This window comes from Pseudomyrmex gracilis, unplaced genomic scaffold, assembly GCF_002006095.1.
Source record: "Pseudomyrmex gracilis isolate BER0280 unplaced genomic scaffold, ASM200609v1 scaffold_1, whole genome shotgun sequence".
In the NCBI taxonomy this organism is placed as follows: Eukaryota; Metazoa; Arthropoda; class Insecta; order Hymenoptera; family Formicidae; genus Pseudomyrmex; species Pseudomyrmex gracilis.
Window position 1 is genome coordinate 850,623 of NW_018020585.1, and position 21,066 is coordinate 871,688.

Genomic DNA, 21,066 nt, shown 5'->3' on the forward strand with positions numbered 1-21,066 from the left:
AGCGGCTCTGGAGCTCTACCTTCGAGAGACACGTAGCTTGGAAGAGATCGACCCGACGAGGATATAATCGCTTTAGCTGCGTCACTTTGAAGATATTAAATATAATGCAGTGTATAAATTAGTAATATTATTAAATAAGGTATTCAAGGTTATTTTGCCAAGGTGTGTTGAAGTCGTAGTCTATTTCCAGACTTTTTATGTAAATTATGCAAAAAATTTTTAGAAAGAAAACATGTAAGAAATCAATAAGAATATATGGCATACATGTGTAGTGAACCATCAATAGCCGTTCAAAGTCTAAATATCTCAGTAATATTCACGCGCGCGCGCGCACACACACACATATATTTTTTCAAGTTGTAAATACAAATAAAATCTTTACTGAGATAGAACATTACTGAGATAGAACATTACTGAGATAAAACATTGGAAAATTCAAATTTCTTATTTATGTCACAGCGTTTTATATAATTAAGATCAAGTGTCATCTTTAAACGTCGCGCGATCTCCTTGACCGTTTTACGTTTAAATATTTACGGAAGCTCGTTTAATAATCAGTTCAAAGCCAATAACACCAAACGTTTAATATTTCGACGCGACGTCGTCAATGCAGAGACGCTGTCGGCGCCGATTTCTAGTGAATCGTGCCTGCGACATTTATCTGTCTGGAATTCCGTGAGAGAACGGCGCGGTCTTGGAAATCCTGTGTGACATTTCAGCCGGAAATAAATGGGAATCTTAAGCGTCGCATTGAGACGCCGGCGCGCGCGCTTACACTCCCGCTGAAGCTATCGGTATTCTAATTACTCGCAGCGCGAAAATAGCGAGGAACTTGGGGCGCGTAATTACACCGGAGGACGCCGCCTTATTAAGCTATCTCATTTTCTTTGGCGAGCAGCAGGCCGCTCGATGGCTTTGCCGGCCGTACTTCTTCTTCGAGTTTTATCCGATAAAAGCGCCGCGATCTACGAGCTTGGGGGGAGGGAGAAAGAGGGGGGAAGATCTCCGGGATAGCGACCGGACGATGCACGGAAGTTCGATGGTCAACGTCGACGATTACCGCACGACAGCTAAAACAGAAGAAAAAAGAAAAAAAACAAAAAACGCTGTCGCTTTTTCCGATTTTATTTTATTTAACTTTCGAAGGGGTCTACCGAACGTAAACTCGAAACTTTACTTGCCCCGGGGACGCGCTTCCAAGGATACTTTTGAAAGAACGATACGGACTTAGAGTTTGGACTCTGACGACGTTAATAACAACGCAGTTCTTGTTTTTTTTTCTCTTTGTGTAGTCAGTAGGAAAGATGATTGAAGATTGAAATTAATCAACATGAGTCTTTGAGAACGGCGTTTATACCCGCGGGCAAATATATACAGTCGCTTCCGAGAAAATTAGAATTCGCTGAGAAATGCGAGGTGTATACATATTTGATATTTAGTCAGGCAGCGTAATGCAATTCGCAAAAACTTTTGCCCCTTTGCAAAGTAGTAATTTATAAATTTAAGAAAATTATTTTCGTGCTATATAAGAGTTTGTGATTACACTAAAATTACATATAGGGAAAGGCATGAACATTTTATTTCTTCTTTTAGTTTTTATACATGGAATTTTAGATTCATCGAGTTCTCGGCAACACAGGAAGCAATTTTCGTGCGCCAAGCCAGACGGCAATGCTTCACGCGACACATTCACGCACCGATACTATCGCGAACGACTTTGCGGAGGCACAACTCCGCGAGAGTTCGTCACACGAACCATTCCGCGAAACTTGCTCCAAACGGCCGACGCCTGTTCGCCCACACTTAGCAACTTTTCTACGGGGGTTCCAGGTCCGTATCTAAATCACTTCCCGCTAACGATAATCTCGGCCTTAAAGGGCATAAGCTTAATCGTGCCGTGCTAATTCCCACTCGAAACTCTCCAGACTGCAATAGTCGTAACATTCGCATGAGAGCCCGTGTATGAGAACGTGCCAAGGAACCTCACCATTTTGAGGGCTCGTTCTCGAGGTCCTCTTACTGTGCCCGCTGTGTGCTTTCAGCCGGCTTAGAGGCACGTAGCCTTTAATCGTGAACTTTATGTAATGCGAACACGAGCGCGATGTTTAAGGTCATGTACAATCTGTGGGAACTTAAATTCTAATACGCCGGGATTCTTCGGTCAATGCGACGAGCTAATTAGCGCGGTCTAATGTAGAGTCGACAAGGCGATTTTGGATCCGCTATATTCCACCGTTTAATTCTAACGACCGGTGCCCTGCTAATCTCCCGAAATTAATCACCGCTGATGTAAGCCAGAAACGCTCACGGTCCGCGTGCGACGTAATTTCCGTCGGCGGCGCTCCATTCTCCTCGTTTGTATCCACCACTGGGATTTTCAATAGATATGGCGCCAGCACACTCGAGAACATTTCAGAACCGTTCTCCGGACCGCCTTGTTATCTTATAAATGGCGTTCCCGTCACGGCCACGCGGGTTTGCTTTAAGAACTCTTCGTGCTGCGAAATGAGATGCATGCTTTCTTTTGTCCAATAATATTGTGCGATACTTATTTTATTTTGCGTGTTAATCTCACAATCGTGTCAAAAACTTAATCACATATTTTCTTTTTCAACTACATTTATCATATAAATAAAAATTAAGAAAATGAAAGGAATCATTTCTCGATAGTTTATGCGAAAACAACGTGAATTAATGGAACACTATTAAATAACGGTTGTATTGTTGTTTTTGTAAATTAGCAATTGCGAGTGAAAAACTAGGCATTATTTCTCTCAACAGCAGTTAAAAAAATACATATATATTTATATATATCCCGTACGGTACAAATAAAAATATAGGTACGGAGACGTAACATTTTTCTATTCCCGTAACTCTCAAAGAAAGAACTTTTTCCCCACAGGCGAGCGGCGTGGCTTGAAGCATTGAGAGAAACAATGAAACCGCATTCACGGGAAACGATATATTCGTACGTGACCGTTGTGAAAAGGAACGTGTTTTCTCTCAGACGTAATAACGCAATTACCAGCGGATCCTAGATTAAACGGAGAAGAGTTACGGAAAAGAGGGAAGGAGCCCCGGCGTCCGTCCGGCCGGTCGGTCGACGCGCCGGCGCTTATACGCGAGTCGACGGAAACGGGATGAAGCGGATGGAATTCGAGAAGCGGAATCCGGGATAATTCTCACTTAATCCTCGGACATAGCCCTTGTGACGAGCCATTCGTTACGTGTCCTTCTCTTCCTCCCCACGGCGGAAACAAGTATTTTCGTCGTGGTATCGTTGGCCACGCGCGCGGGTAATTCCATCTCCGATATTGCTTTCATCTTTAATACACTCGAAATCCATCTACTCACCTCGAGACACATTATATCGCGATCGATGAGCATTGGAATCGAATCGCGACCGTCGATCGCAGTTTGCCAGTAGAACTAAATCGTTGAACCATCTTCCCTTCTCTTTTTCTCTCTCCCTCTTTCTCTTCCTTGTTTTCCAGAAGCATATCTAACTTTCCTACGACAGAATAGTGCTTTATATTAGTGTTTATGTGCTGCTTGGTGGCACTATTTTGGTGTAATTTCGTGTAATTTCACGGAAAATGAAGAATCAATGGTGTTCTTTTTCCTTTCCTTTTCGCTCGGTTGCTGTAATATCTCTATATATTTGTAGCGTATATAATATTAGATATATCAAGAGTGGGTAAAAATTTTATATATAAATATATATCAGCCTCTGAATTATGCTATTAAACATGCAATTATCTTTTACAGATGCTGCGCAACGATACGGGCAAATGAAAAATGTTGTTTGATCATTAAGAACTCCACGTTTGATCGTAAAAGAAGTCTCGGGTGAATAAACCGTGAAGTGCCAATATCTGACAAATAAAAGTTACGTCGGCGTATATAGACAAGCGACGCTATACAGAAACGGATGGGCTAGCGTTCGTCGGACGGTAAAATTGAAGCAAACTTTGACGGCGCCACGAACGAGCGTTTCTCTCTGAAAGAATGAGGCTGTCGTGTGAAAACCTATTCGATCGAGGAGAATTAATTTTCTCTTCCGGTCATCGGGTCGCGGCAAAATGACCGAGCTGGCGAGATTAATAGCGTCTTCATGAGAGCGCGAATATCCCGTTAGTCGCTCGATCAGCGAACAACAAGCGATCACTCTTCGATCCATGATTGGGTGCGAAAGATACGCCCAAGTAAAACGACTAGTCGCATCGGAACGAAGTTTTCTTCGAATCAACTCGGAAGACGAAAACAAAAAGAAACAGATAAATTACACTACTTCATATAATTTTGAACTCTTTTTTTGTAACAACATTTCTTCACAACATTCTTTTTAAAATATCACAAATGCGATGGGAGTTTCTCAAGCAACGTGATATCTCGTGAAATTCTAACAGTGCAAGAAGAAATAGACGGTGTTGGAACGCAAGCCAAATCGAGGTGACCAAGGGTCGCGAATATCATCTGGCAAATAGCAAAATTCAAAAGGGTGTAGCATCGTCCATCCTGTCGGCTGCAATCCTCTCTATTTTGCTGGCGGCTCTCTCCCGGTCATTCTTCGTTCTAAAATTCTCATTTCAGCACCGCCGCCTTGCCATTCGGTGTCCTCCCACGTCGCGAGCATAAAAGTATAACGACTTGGGGGCGCGTTACGTCCGCGACTCAAGAGGCGAGAGCCGCGATAGCGCGGAATCGTCCGGTATAATCTCATAAAACCCGTGGGAGAGTTCACACACACACACACACACACATAGGAAAAGTAACGAGTAGACGCTCCAAATTGCACTTTTCCGATAGTTAAAGAAAGTACAGCGAGAATATCATCACCTCTCGAAACAGATAAAACGTTTGCAAAGTACGAAACGTTCGCAATTTACAAAGTAAACTTGAGCAACACGATATAGTAAATTGAGATTAAACAATCATACTGATAAGATCGTGATAATGATAAGTTACATTATTTTATGCAACTATTCTGTCTTTATACTTTCAAAGTACACGCAACGTGATAGTGATAAAACGCAGTGCGGTGAACCGTAAAGCTCTTACCGGTTCGACGCGAATTCCGAAGAGAACGCTGTCCGGCGTGTTCGACACGAGAGAATTCAATCGCGAAATGGACCGCGCGATATTTGAATACTCGCGTTGGTTGTAGTAACGTGGTGAGTTTAGTGAATCCCACACACCTCGAAGTGAGTATTGTGATCGAACAGAGTCCATTTCCGGACAACGCCGATACTTCGATACTCGTCCGATGTTCGTTCGCGCACCTCTCGAAACTTGGACAGATCGCAAACAGTCGGAGAGAGCTTCGGGATCTCTTCTTTGCTAAAGAATCGGGCGAGTTCGCGCGTGTAATTTGTTATACGTGGACACTGAAACGCGGCGAATCCCGAAGATGGATCACGTGCACGTAAGGTCGAGGAGCTCAGCTTCGAAGAGCAACCCGACGAAAATGGCTTGCGAAAAAGCGTCGAGACGTCTCAGGACAATTCTCGTGAAAGCGTCCCGCTTTGGTGTCTCTACGACGGAAGTCGCCAGATTACCGGCGGCCAAGAAACTTATTCCGCAAAGAGATCACGGCTGGAAACTGGCGGTATTTCTTCTGCTTATGTTCGGAGGCGGAGTCATCGTCGCCTTGATCTGCACCACCAGGAAAGGATGCTCAAAACTGGAGGATATTGTAAGTAGAACGCGTTCAAGTTTTGTTATACGCTTTGTTACATTTGAATTTTCTAATAATAACGTGCTTCAACACACAAATAGAACAAAACGCGGAATAAAAAAAATGTATAATGTGAGAGTTAAAATTTGCGTTGATTAGAGACTAGTATAAAAAACTTTATTAATTCCAATTCAAAAGCTACATTATTAATATCTATTGGATTAATTATTTATATGTTCGAGCATAATGGTATACATGCAAAATTTAAAATAATACAAGAAATATAAACGAAAATCGTTAAATCATGAACAATTTCATTTTTGAGAGATTAAATAGTCGCATTTTCCCGTAAAATTCGCTCCGACGATCGCAAATACGTGACTTTCTAAAGAATTTCATGAAACTGTGAGAAAGAGAGAAAAAGAGAGGTGGATATATACGTATGTGTGAAGTATCTGTCGTATGTAACATGCGGTTGACTTGAGTAAAAGTCACACGTCGTACACATTTTCCAATGAAAGGGGCGAACGTGAAGTTTCGCGTGTATTACGAGAAACTATTTCCGTCAGAAAGAATTTGATGTCACGCTCTGGTCGGACAGGAACTGTCAGATCTTTTCTCGTAAAATATATTTCACCAAAATTCGCCTAAATTTCAGACCACCTGTAGAATAAATCCCTCGTTGCTGGAAATGTATTCTCGTTGGTTTCACTATTTAGTTTCCAAAAAAAAAACCAGACAAGTCGAGAGAGAGAGAGAAAAAAACGCGTGTGATAATGAAAAATTTTTATAATTTATATATATAATACATAGGTTATTTTGTTTTTAAGAATACGAGAACTTGAAACAGAACTTTCATCGTTGCATATAAAATATGTACACATGGGTGACATATTTTTAAATGCTTATTTTTTGTACTAATTTTCTTTAAGTAACTATATTATGTTATAAGAATTATACTTGATTAGATTCTTCTAGATCTCTTAAAGATAATACTTTCGAGAATAGAAGATATTTTTTTATTTTAAAAACCTAATTCAAACCAAACTTATTTTTTACGTCAAATAATACAATACTTATGTTATCTGTACTTGTATTTCATCTGTAGCAGAAAATAAGAAATCGTGCATTTTTAATTAAAAATTTAATATTTAATCATAATAGAACAACATAAAATCAACGGCAAATTCAATTTGCCGAGCTCTTCGTCTCTCGCATCTTCTCGTTGTCACATGCAAGATTCCCGACCGCAGGCCGCTTCTCCGAGGCGCACCGCAACCGATTCCTCGCATACCTCGTTCAATCTCGCGAAACAAACCTCTGCGGAGTGAAGCGTGCGAACCACGCGTTATGCACGCGCGCTAGCTATCAAGGGTGTGCGAAAGCCCGACAAAACGGGCGATATATATATATGTATATATATATAAAATATATATATGTATATATATATAAAATATATATATGTATATATATATATATATATATTTGTATGTGTGTGTACATAGATCCGTGTAGCGGCGATGGTGGCAAGGCGTTGGAATCGTGTTAACGATGTTTCGCGCGCAGGGAGGATAGTCGGGTGCGCTGGAATTACAGATCAAGGGGTTTCTAAACAATTACGCTGTCGGCGGGAGGTCAAGCCTGGAGTAGCGTGACGTTAGAGGCTACGGCTCGCAGGAACTGAGGCTTGCGGCCTGTGGCTGGTTGCGGACGAGGGTCGAGGCTAACAGGAAGTGCTCTCTCACTGGCGGCCAATGGGTGGCGGTGGGTTACAACGTCGACCGGCACATAGCGGTAGAGGAGTACTCCTCTTCTCTGATATTCCCCCGGGAATCACCGCTCTATTGTGTCCCCGGGCAAAGCGGCACGAATATAGGCGCGTATATAGGATTGGCGGATTCTCTCGCCCGCACTCTCTGTTGCCATCGAACATAGCAACCGCAACGAGGAAAGTTCGCCTTTGAATTCCGGATTGACAGCGATTTTAACTGACGTGACCGAGCCGCGATTATCGCCCGCCGGCTGATTGGCGGTTAGAAACATCCCCCAAGCGCGACTAACGTTGCCCTACAGGCTAAGAAGAGGGTGCGAGCAAGGAGGATGAGGAGAGAGAATACACGGTCCCTTGAACGTTGCTTACTGGATGTTAAATAGGATACTCTACAAGGTCGTTGCTGATGGATCCAGTGGAAAATCAGGGATTCTCTTTGATCGCATGGTCAGTAGTCAATTGCTCACGTATTGCTTATGCAATCCTCGTTAAAGCGCACGGCTTTGATCGTATCCTAAATCTTGTGCTAAGTGTAGGACGATCATACATAATTTATTCGAAACACGAGCGCGCTTTAGCAACAACGTATTTGTGTGTGTGTGTGTGTGCATGTGTGTGCGCGCGCACACACTTGGTCATCAAGCTGTTTCTTAATAAGAAAACTAAATCGAAAATATGGAATAAAAACAGTTACATAACACACATATTTTATCTTTTTATCTATCGTGTGTTCCGCCAAGAATTTGCAAAGATCACGTTTTTATTGATCCTTTTAACTGTATATATGCGCACGTATATACTATGGTTTTGACATGCAAAAATAATTTCTCGAGTCACCGTGCTGGTACAGTTCTTCGAGTTTGCCGTATTAGTCTATAGTTGGCTGCGCAGGTTGTTCTACTTCACGATGGATCAGGGCGGAGAGGACGGATTCTCTTTGATGTCGCCGTGGTTGGTAGTTGCTTGCGCCGTTGCTTATGTAAAGCTTGTTAACACTGCCTTGCCTAACCAGAAACGGGTGCCGTCGATTACGCGAGAACAACGGATTACTGCGGCAAAAGCTAAAAGGGGTACTCGAGCAAACACTCGACGAATGCGAGACGCGTAAATTGCCATATCTGTGAAATTAGAAAGACAGCAGTATCTCAGCGCATTGACGTCGTTGTACTCGGGCTAAAGATTAAAGCACATCTTACTCTATCCAATTACTCGAATTGTGGGATATTTACCTCGCGCAATTTTCTCGATGCTTTTCACTTATTAAACGCCAAGCATTTGCGTCTCTATCAAGACAGAGTCCGATGATACGACAGTTTTTTGCACTGAAAAAGGCGGTTGACGCAGAGTACGTCGCGTCACTGTTTATCCGAGGCAGCAAGCCGCGCGGTGTACAAAATCTACGGTAACGCCGTCAAATCCCATCACGGACACGGCTGTGAATTTCGCTCCCGGCCATCCCCACCGCCGTTGCCGCCACCGCCGCCGCCGCCGCCGTACTCTATTTACCTCCGGGCCACGTCAACCTGCGATTACCTTCTCGCGGTGCGTTCCTACCGTGGTCGCGCGGTCCCTCAAAGCGCGTATCGGACATTCATGAGTTCACCCGAACGCACGCAGCTCGGGTTGTACGCAATATGCGAGCAGGGGCGAACACGGGGATGCGTGACGGCCACCTGTGTGCGCGTACGCATGTCGGAGGTGCACACACATGCGTATACAGATGCGTTATCGATGAGCACGCGACCGCGGATCACCGCGACAATCTCAAATTCCATTTACATCTTTAATGCCGAGGCAACTAAAAAAATCGCCCGAATGGAAATTCCTCGCTTTCGAATGAGGCCGAATCTGATAGAGAGAGAGAGCGGGCAAAACCGACAGAAGTAATATTTACCCAACGGGACGAGATTGACTACCATCGTTGAATACAGAACATTTTTACGAGTAGAATTCGGGAATTTTGTTGGAGTAGTGCGGCTAAACGATAGCGGTGTGTCACTGCAGGATTACGTCGATGGGATATGCAATGTTTATCTAATAGAATCGAAACTGGATGTCTGTTTTGAATACGGGAAGTTCTTTTGCAACTAGGGAATTACGCAAGCAAAGCCGATATTTCTGTTGTACGCGCGAAACGTAGCGCTAGTTTCGACGGATGACATCGAAATTTATCTTTTGGGGATCTATTTATTATATCTTTCACATCGCGATTTATTACACAGACATCCGCTTATTCGTTTAACCATATTATCGACATAGTTTCATATTGAACTTAACCAACAGTCTGACAGTAGTCGAAGTCAACCATATTTGCTCCCTTTGATCTATTTCTCTTTAGAAGTCGTCGATTCTCGAACGTAGGTACTTACTATGCTTTTTCCTAGATATTCTTTCAATTTTCTGAACAATGCTGACACAGGCATCTGAACGAGTTCGACTCGAGTGTTTCGTGGGTAACATCGTCACGAATCGGACATTCATGATACCTTCCGTTTCTCATCGCCGTTGGTGGCGAGTGCATACTCGTTCGGAACAGTGCACGCGCACGCATCGTCGCACGTGTGCAACGGCTACTACGTGTCAGCGAGCGGAACACGTTCGCGACGCGAGACAGTTGCTATCTATGCCGACGTGCCACGCACGCGAACCAACCGGAGGCCGCCATTCGCGGACAGGTTCACGCAGGCCAGCATAATTCCGGAATAACTCGGACAGCTGCGTGTGATACCCGTCAGATCATATCGGTGCAATATCCCTGCCGAACCACGTCACACATTGGGCGTCCGTGTCCCTTTAGCCGGCTTACAATTAATTAATGCGTTAATTTATCTGTTCTCGTTCCACGCTCGAACAGAGAGAAACTCCGGGACTCTCTCGGTATCGGTGGCGCGCTTCGCGGAGCGTTTAGCGAGAGTAAACAGGATGTAAACTGAACGCTGATCGATATTGACTCGTGTCATCAAGGTCCTGTTTGTCGCCCTTGTTTGCTCCCACGGGACATCCAGCTCGATACGGGCGCGCGCGGATAATTCTAATTTTTCCAAAGAAATTCAACACCATCGATTTCAGCGCGACAAGTATATTTTCACAAATATGTTTCACGAATAAACGAACCAGGGCGGTGTGTTAATTCTTTTGTGTTTATTTTTCAATTGCAATTATTTTTCCGATTATAAACGTGACGGTTGTCTTGAAAATATTTCAATGTGCAAAAACGAACACACGAAAAGAGAAGCGTCATTATTTTTTTGTCAAGATGTATGTGGGAGTAAATCCGATGATACATAGCTAGGAAAAACGAGTGCTAAAGATGGGCCGCATTCGAATGTCGATCCGATTATCGCACAAGCGACGAACGACTGTCACCGGCCATTAGCGAGGCCTCGAATTTCAAATCCCGTTTCCGTGATTACCGCGGCGGAAACGAGGCGGAGAAAGAGAAGAGGAGGAATTGAAGGGAAAGCACGGATCTGCGGCAGCTGGCGGGCGTTCTAGATCAGATCCCTTTCCAGAAAGTCGGCTTTCGAATGTCAATTTCGGCCGCCGATGCTGAATTCCTGACATTTACGGCTACGTGCCGTCCTGACTTATACCTACGTCGATAGGTATCGAGGAGAGAATTTCCCAGATTTTCTATTTGAGCATTCACCATTTGAGCATTCTTCCCGCGATCATCCGATAGTCTTGATGAAAGCGAACTTTTTATTCGTCGAAAGACGTTTCCTTTACGCACATCGAATACATTTCAAATAGTTGAGATCGATTTCTATAAAATCTGTTTTTTTTTTTTTTTTCTAAGTTATTAGTGAACGTTGCGCACTCTTAATGCGTATACCGCGCGAACTAATTACTTTCAAGCTCTATATCATCTCTATATTACCAGTTTTAAACTCTGCGAGCGATCGTCATGTTTGCAGATATAACACGGCTTTTCCCGTTAAACCACCTATTTTATTTCCACCGATTGCAAACCTCGCGTTCGTATCAGACAAAATGTATACGAGCGGCGGTGCAACGTCGGTGGTTGTTGTCGGCATTTCGAAAACATTGTCGCTTGTTCGATATAAAATACGCGGGAAGGTGTTGGAGGGAGGAGAAGGAGGAAAAACGAAAGGTGGACGGACGAGAAAGCTGGAGAATACCGTGGCGAGAGATTCGAAGAGCTGGCGGATAGATAGGCGCCGGAGCGTAACTCGATATAGCTGCCAGCAAGCTGCCGGTATCGCGTCCCTCTTTCCCACCTTCCGCTTCCCTCCTTCTTTACCCCGCGTTATATACCGTGTGCTGCTTTCTCTCCTCTTCCCACCAACCTTCTCGGCGCGCTCGGATGCAGGAATATTCTCCATGTAAATGCAGCATCGATGTTTTCTCAGCGACGAGGCCTCTCGACGCCCAAGTCCCGTTTTCTGCACATCGCACCTTTCCCTTCTCAGCGACTTCAGCGTTTTATTTCACGATCTTGGAATACTGCAGCTGTTACACCATCGCCGGCACTGATAGGGGACAACTGCTCGATATTTCCGGTGAGACGCGTCTTGGTGCATCGACCTTGAGCTTAGATGACGGCGACGCACCATCGAGAGAGAAGCAACATCGAGATATCAGTGTCGGCGAAAAACTAGAGAGAGAGAGAGAGATCCGCTTTTCCATCCGGACGGAAAAGCGGAGGTCGATATTCGAGCATTCAAATTTCGACGTTGAATTTGGTACCGCGTATAAAAGCGACCGAATGGCCATTTCGAGTCGCTCGATTTCGAGTCATGTTTCTGAACTTCGAAATTTAGGTCAAAGTAATTTTCACGTTTTAGAACCCAAGAAACGAAAATTCGACAGAAGAGGAAAGAGCTGTTCGTCAGTTTTCTCTATACAATAATTCCGTTAGACTCGGAATAACACGTCTCGAAAATTGACGGAACAAATAAAAAGATCGTGTTATGTCTTTCTGGGAATAGTAAGGGAAAACGGTAAGTCAGGACACATACGCGATCCTAACTCCGCGATGTTGTAATGATCAACGAAGCGAGTCAAAGTTGGAATTTGATTCTACGAGGGTAGCATCGTGCGTCGCATTAAATTCAAGCCTGCAAGTTCGACATTCGGATCGCAGCAGATCGTATCTCGGTAACATTAATATGTAAGACGTAAGAGCCAATTAGCGGTAGTTCGGTTCATAGAGCGAGGAGTTCTTACTTCACCGTCGTAATGGCGGCTTTGACGCGATACGCGTTCGCCGAAGTTTCCGAGACGGCTTTGTCCCGTCGTTTGCGAGAACTCGAGAACTCCATTAGTCTCGCGCCGTGCCACGAGCATTCCCGAAAACGGAGCCACCCTATTGACCGAGATCCTTCTCAGGGAAACTCCTGGAGAATGCGCCGGCAGAAACGGCCTTGAACTTGATTAGATCCTTGCAATTCTCCGAAATCCTTTTTTTCTATTTTTTAAATATGTTATAGAAAATTTCTCCAATATCTCTTTGGAGGAATATCACCAAAATCAAAATTCTTCGTGTTTGACGTAAAATTAAAATTCATAAATTACTACTGTGATCATAAAATATAGAAGATGTGTTATAACTTCGCTCATTTTTCTTTTGCAGTATGATTTACAATGCAATTTTGGTAATATCAAGTGTCTGTCGCTCGCGAGATACGAGGAGAAAGAAAAAAAAAACAGAAGCAATTTCGGCGACGTAAAAATAATCAACGCGACACAAAATATCCAATACATCCGTATGGATGCGCAGCGAGAACGTCGCGATATTCCAGCGCGACGGTTTATAATAAATTCCGGGGGGCAAACACGTTGCGTGCGATATTTAGAGACGCGCCTATATTGTGCGTCACGCTCGCGCCAATATTGCGACCATCCCACATCCCGGACACGTAGCAATGAAATTACGAAATTTGCAAACAGACGAGATGCACCGACGGATGCGACGCGGTGTCGGGCGTATATTTTCCAGTATCCGCGCACAGGCGCGCGAGACCTGTTCTTCCGCGCGTACCAGAAATCGAAGTGGCTTTGATTAGACGATGAATCCGCAACGTTTGAAAACATCCGCAGTGAATTAGTCGTGATTTTCACGACGAAGATTAGACTGCGCGTCGTCGTGATTTTCGTTGACCTTCCTAGCCCCCGAGAGCTGTTCGAGAAAAGGTCGCTCGAGATGAAGTTGGTATCGACCCGAGCGTTAGCCGACTAATTACTTTGATACGAGTTTGGCCATGTTCGACCACACCCTACCGTGACTATCGTTACGCGAAAATCGCTAGGTCGACGAATGGTCTGTTATTTGCGCTCTTTTAAAAGCAATACAGCGTCATAGCGTAGAATACACACAGTTCCTGTTCATCGCGATAACACCTCTATTTTCTGCGTCGAGATAAGAATATCTAAATAACGCGTCGGTTGTGACGGACAGCGTGTCACGAACTTAGTAGATTCTTAATCTTTCTCTATCAGATAAGAGAAATTTCGCGGTTTTTTTCGTTTTTTTCGCTACACCAACACGCTACAAAAATGTACGGCGAAAATAATGTAATTGGACAATTCTCGCTGAGTATTTTCACTTCAAATATGATTTGCGACTTTCGTTGAATGAAAAATAGTCTACGCCTCAAAATAGACGTGAAATTTGCGCACGCGTATTAGCGTCTCGTTGTCGATCGCTTCGTGAAACATTAGCGTTTCATTAAAATCGCATTGCAACCCGAATTCATAACGCCGCAAATTCATGTTCCGGCAACTCGGGTTTAAGTGGACACCGGCAGAAGTTGGACGCGACCGACGCCTGTGAAAGTTGCACCTGTGGCAAGAAATCCATTGATCCACGCGGCACATCCATTCGTTAATTGCCTCCCACCAATGCAAGAAACTCCTCGTTAAATGTCTTTCGTAAAAGTTCCGAACGCGAATTATCGCTGATCCTTGCAGCCTGCTAATCTCGTTATCACCGATTCGTCAGATCGCAATCGCACGAGATTCAATGTACCAATAGTGCTCGAACGTTGATTGCAATTCGTAATGGATTCGAAATTGAATAATGAAGAAAGGAACAAAATCTTTTTGCGCGCTCAAGAAATTACGGAACATACTATGTATATATATGTGTGTCTAAAATGTTTCTACGTTTAGCGTCGCGATGAGCGTCATTTTCCGAGTTTGAAGACCATATAAAAGCATTGTAGTTGTAGCTATTACACCTTTAACGTCTTTACTAGAACCGAGATTGTCTTACGCGAACGTAAACGATAAAACGACGAGACGGAAGCCAGCAGACAATTTTGTTCTCGCCTGACGAGAGTTTCAAACGAACCGAGTAACGGTAGCAACGACCTACGCCGGCGTTCCTGGCAGCAGCTGCAACGTCGGTGATGACTGCATCAGAGGACGAGAGGGATGCGGACGAGGGTCTGCGCTTTCGGTAGCTAGAGGTTGCGAGTGCTGACGCGAAGAACCCGTGCACGTATTGCAAACTAACAGGCACGAGACGTCTGAAAGAAATTTAGCTGGACGTAGCCTGTATCTGCTACATCAACCTAAATTCAAGTTTGTAAGTTTCTCGAATTACGAAAAGTTAATTGTTCTAGCATGCGATCGAATAACCAGATTGTCGTTTTTCTCTCTCTCTTTCTCTCTCTCTCTCTCGACGAGCAACCTGGCGTAAGGAAAACAAAATTGTTCTTTCTTGTCAATTAATCACGTTTCGCTCCAGTTTTTGTCCTCTGCTCTTTTCGGCTAACAAGTTGAAACCAATTATTTGAAAATCAATGCTTTGATAAATAGTGTACGCTTGTCCACATCCTTGTTTCAAAAATCGGGAAGCAAATGGACTACACGTCGGATGTCCGTTGCAAAACGTTGTTTGCACGGAGTACGACAGCCGATCAGTGAAATTGCGACGGACTGTGAAACTAGTTGAACGAAGCGTAATTACGAACACGACATCACCCCTTCGTCTTTCGCCTCTGCAAGCATGTCTGTCCCCCGCACAAGCGCAAATGTTGAGAGAGAGAGAGACAGGTTTATTTCGGCGCGTGTGTAATTGGCCGAAAATTCGCGACATGTCGATACACATTATCAAGAGCGCTCGTATGTACCACATTATACGTTGGATTTACGACGGCATGTGAGTAGCGAGACGTGGCGAACTTGTCCGTGAACTTTGAAGTGTGTTTTAGTGTATGCACGCGAAAATTGGTACGCGAATTTGCCAGGATCGCGCTTATAAATCATATTGATAGTCGAGAGTGTCAAATGTAACAATATGATTTGATTTCCGTTAAATATTTTTTTTTCAAAAAAAGCCACATTTGTTTGCTATTATTATCAATCATTTATCATTTATTAATATTTACTGTTATTTAATCAATTTTATTTTATTTAAAGTTTACAATTTGTATTTTCAATTACAGCAATTAGTTGAAATTAAAATAAAAATTGACAATTTAAAAAATTATGTTGGAAATTGTAATTTTTTAAAATAAATACATATGTACAAACTTACTAGAAAATATCTATCAATAAAATCGCGCACAACGATATATCAACGATTTAAGATGTTATAAAATATTTTTTTGTAACTACGAAAAAACTGCGTAACTCTCAGAAGTATCGGATTGAAGATGGAATCAGACTGGAAATACAAAAAAAAAAAAACAAAAAGAAGAAGAAGAAGAAGTAAATTCGTCCTGAAACGCCACGGGCGATGCTCGAGAGTAACTGGCGACCGTAGGTAATAACTTGAAGACGTCCACGTGGATGCCTGGCACGATCGGGAAATACGACACGAAGGGTTGCAGCCGCAGAGTCAGTGGCGGAAGGTTGTCGGGAACGTGTGCCCCGGGGTTGCAGGGGAAAAGAGAGAGCCGAAGAGAGGAATGGTTATGGCAACAATCCACGCGGCTACGAAGACAAAGGAGAGGCACCGAGTGTACGAGGAAGAAAGATAGAAGAACGGAGAGAGTAGAGCACGCGCGAAATGGGTAGTGCGAGGGTAGAAATCAGCCGGTGGAAATATTTTAGCGCCACGGGCGAATCCCTTGATGACAATTCCAGCGCGCGACCAATGCCGGCAATGGCGGTTCTCCGCGAGCGGCTCTTTTTTTTTTTTGCATGTCGCCTCCGCGTTCCACGCGCACATCTCTAGCCGGAAGCGAAATTTCCGTATTATGCTTTGTGTGCATCGTGTGCCTCGATACCCTGCGGACGCTTCTGTTGAAGCTGCTGCTTTGATCATCGATTTCCAAGAGAGAGAGAGAGAGAGAGAGAGAGAAAGGACATCGCGTCGCTGCTGCGCGTGGTTAGCGTTTTGAGCGCGCGAGGCGAAACGTTGTAAAGGCTCGTTAAATTGAAACGCGTATCTTTATCCTTCTGATTTCCGAGATAGACAGTGTTTGAGACTTCGTGCAGAACACGTTTTAAAAACTTTTCTTATTAAAAACCGTGTAAAGTATATTTCGAAATAACCATTTCTGTTTCATGAAATGCTTGTTTTTTGTTTCTCAAAAGTCTGTAATATATTTATTTATTATTTTTTTAATTTTAAAATTTGTGTGATAAAAGCAGGAAAGTGTGTTTTTACATACATAAAAAACCTGGAATTCTCTTTCAATGTAACTTTCGAAAATTTTGCTTGTACTTGAGCATATATTGATTTTACGTAATAGTATCCTTCAAACGCGCGTTTCAGTAGCCAATAAATAAATAGCTTTTGCAAGTATCTCTCTGCGAGCATTATTATATGAATGTTTGATAGTTGTAAAATTGAAACACACAAATTGCGCGCGCAAGTGTATTTCGTTGCATCCGACATTTACCGGTGAGAGAGTCTGGGTTTATAGACACGAGGATGGGCGGTCGTCGATGTGGAATCGAGTGCTGTTAGTAAACTCGCGCGTTGGTGAGAGTCGCGGCACAAAGGCTTCCGTAACACGATGTCGTTTACTCGAGAGTGCCGATCAAAGCGTCCGCGAACGGTCAGTCCAAAGATATCGAAGTACGCGTCGCGAAGCGTGACACAGGAATTTTGCTTCCGGTATTGGTGTGAGAGCTCTATTTATTAAATCTTTTTTTGCGACATTATTTCCTCTACCTAGATTAAAATGTCACGTTACGCGTACGGTGTTGTTGTTATTTATTTTTTTTTTTTATTTTCGCATTGCGTGTAAAAGTGTACGTGTTTACAGAACGAGTTTGTCTCTAGTATATTTTTTTTGCTGTGATACCTTACGTATTTTAATTCATAATTTTGCATTTTACTTTAGAAAATATTTCTAGAGATGACATTTAATTCGAACATATTGTTAATCTTGGACATTTGTTATTGATAGATAGAATATTACTTTTCCAGTAAAAAATAAATGGTTCGCGTATACGCACACATACACATCTACATATTCATTTATCACGCCGAGTTCAAAGAGACGTGTTACAACTGTGATAAATCGCATTGCTTCAAACTGCAACTATTACTTGTTTTCAGTCTGCGAATATGGAAATTTACAGGTTGATCTGTTTGTTTCCTCTGACGTTTATAAACTGATGCGTTGAATAATTCAGGGGCACATGCGTATTGATTTTTGTTATTAGATAAATGGACGGCTTTATTGTCCGTCGGATTTATCGATGTACAGTTTACGCGATTTCGCTTTATTAAAATAAACGAGCGTTGTAAATAAGTCGCGTGATGTAAAATTGAAAGGGCGGATTGCGTAGCGCTACCAATCTGCAGCAATGAAACCTTTTGATGGCTCTAAAATGAGAATTGCAAATATTGGTTTATGGGTTTAATCCCTGGGGTTTTTTTTGAGCCGCTTTGCGGTATACTATAATCGAGAACTGTAAACGATTTGTAAGTAAATAGAAGGCGATTGCATCAACGTAATTACGATCGAGACATATGGTACAATCAGCAATATGGCAATAGCGTAATTTGATTGGATTTATTTCTCTCTCTCTCTCTTTTTTCTGAATATGCACAACTGTTTATTTTGGTTAGAATAAAACAATGTATTAAAATAAAAACGTAAAAAAGGTGAAATAATAATAACAAACAACAGTTTGAGCAAAACTTAAAAAAAACAAACAAACAAACTTTTGTAGTCGGAATAAAAACGAGCCGAGATAATTTTCTTTTCACAATCATGTACAATTATCATTTTATGTTTATCTCATAATTACAACAGTAATGTTAACACAATTGCTGCAGTTTATGTAACAATAACATGTATATAACCGTTATAATATATTGCACTAAATTATGTTAGGTTACGCAAACAATAATATTACAATATGCGGTTAAATTGCGTCATTGCGTGAAATACACGCGTGCAAACGTATCGTATATCTGCAAATAGAGCTGCATAAATATTATTTACCGCATTTGTGCACGAATCTCGTTAGCGCTGCGCGATATGCGCATTGTTTTTTGCGCCGAATGAAATTATCGCATTCGTGAGCGTCGCGCCTTCTTTTCCCGGCGAGGCAGTAAGAAATGCTGGTGGCACGTCAACCACCGGCGATTTATTGCTAATTATTGTTCCGCGTGGAGAGTCCGGTAAAACCGCGAAACGAGCGAAATGTCCTGCGCACGAGAGCGACATGCACACGTGAAGCCCTGACACGCGACCGCCGCAGACCGTGTATAAAATCGCCGGCGACGTTGATGGATGCGAAATCGGACCTTAAACCAACCCAAGGGAGGCCCCCGGCTTGGACCAGTCTGCTATACACAGATATTAGAATAACAAATGGTGCCCGGAGATCTCTAGCTCCCTTTAAAAAAAAGAAAAGTGCCGAAGGAGAGCTTACGTTTTTGCATACTTTGCGCAATTTTTTGCCAAACAAGTAGGCACTTTTATGGTGACTGGAAGAGGACTTTGACGAGAGACTATAATATTTCACAGAGTATTTAGAAACAAGAACCGGCGCGTAATGTAATTTATGCCGAGTTCGAATTTTTAACTAAATTATAGATGCGATTTATAATGTACATGATTTTTTTTACGTAATTATGTATATATGTACATACACGTTTGAGTCAAATATCTTTTTTGTATTGAGTTTCCTTTCTCGATAATGAGATGTACGTCGGGATTATTTCGAATTCCGAGCTTGTTCGAGGCATATCGGGAAATTATGCGGCTTTGAAGGGTTCGCACCCCACGTACGTGAGGTTTGAGGAAGGGATAGAGATCGACTCCAAACGCAACACGATATCAATTTGGGCAATTAAACGATCCCCATCTGCAAGAGGCTAAACGTGTTATCTGCTCGGTTATATCCGCAGCCGCAGCCTCCTCGTTGTATCGCGCCGCCCCACTCCCCCTTATAGTATTTCCAATCCCCCTTGCTATTTGCCGCGAGTCTGCTACCCCACCGAAATCCTAAGGGGACGTATCTATCGGCCTCGTGAAACCTTGTTACATGAGCGCGCAGTTGGCGCTACATTCTCATATCGGCGTTGCTATCCTTGGAGATGTCACTGTGATGCTGCTCCTGAGGGCACTTCTCAGACCAAATGAGACCTCGGAACACGAATTTCGTTTGGAAATGTACGTTTTGTGTGAAATAAGGGCAAAAGTTTTACTTTCGCACAGATATTGAAAGTTATTGAATTATTTTGTATAAAAAAAGAAAACTTTTTAACGTATATCGAATTCTTAACAATTTTTTTATCTGGCTTTTATTACTTTTCCATTATTTACCTAAATAGTCTTGCACAAGATTTCGTTATTTTTACTATTTATACAAACATTTATTAATTCATTTTATTTTGATATTGTGAATGTCATCTCTGTTTTAAATTCTTGGTTCTTCCGACGTAACGTTTTACGAAGGATTACGAAAACTTACAAGAGATACTCATCTTGCGAAGCAGACGAAACCGGAATCGGAACTTGCTCCGACGTCGCAATTTACCAAGTCACCGTCGGAACTCTCAACTTCGTCTAACAAATTCGAACAAATTTTAACCCGGGTATTTCGTACGACCGCGAAAGATGACGTTCCACATGCTGAAAATAGATGTTTTTTTTCCTTAAACTTTTGTATCTTCAACTTTGTAAAGTTGAATAAATTTCCAAACGATCGATCACATCATAAGTATTGGCCTTGTACATACTGAGCATCTCAGTTTCACGTTTTTCTGGACATTGACTTTTACAGTTTTTATACTTAAAAAAAAAATATTAGATTGAGTTTTTTACTTTAACTAGCACAACACAAGCGCGCGCTACGCGCACGCTATTATTATTTTCATTTTCATGTGTTGCATCAGTGAACACAACCTATCACCGCGATAACAGCTAATATATACATCTTATAAACTATATAATACACCTACGAGAGATGTCAAAAATAACACATGAAAATCAAACTCAAAAAATAAAAGAAAGAGAGAAGAATGGAAAAACAACACGTGACTAAAGTTACGTGACAAAGAAAAGAGTAAAAAAAAAAATATTATACATATACATATATTATATATAATATTCTATATCTATATATAATACACATACATACACACACACACACACACATATATATATATATATACCGTAATCACGTGACCGAAGTCAGTAACACCGCCGCGGTCGCGCGGCCGAGGTCAGTGACT

At 42.5% G+C, this 21,066-nt stretch overlaps 1 long non-coding RNA gene across 1 annotated transcript in view; it reads left to right on the forward strand.

Annotated features, from left to right (window-relative positions):
- Positions 1-21,066, forward strand: part of LOC109852584 — a 39,624-nt gene that overhangs the window by 8,532 nt on the left and 10,026 nt on the right. Inside the window, exon 2 of the long non-coding RNA XR_002250014.1 lies at positions 3,769-5,695. This is a non-coding gene — a long non-coding RNA (uncharacterized LOC109852584). The remainder of the gene's footprint in view (positions 1-3,768; positions 5,696-21,066) is intronic.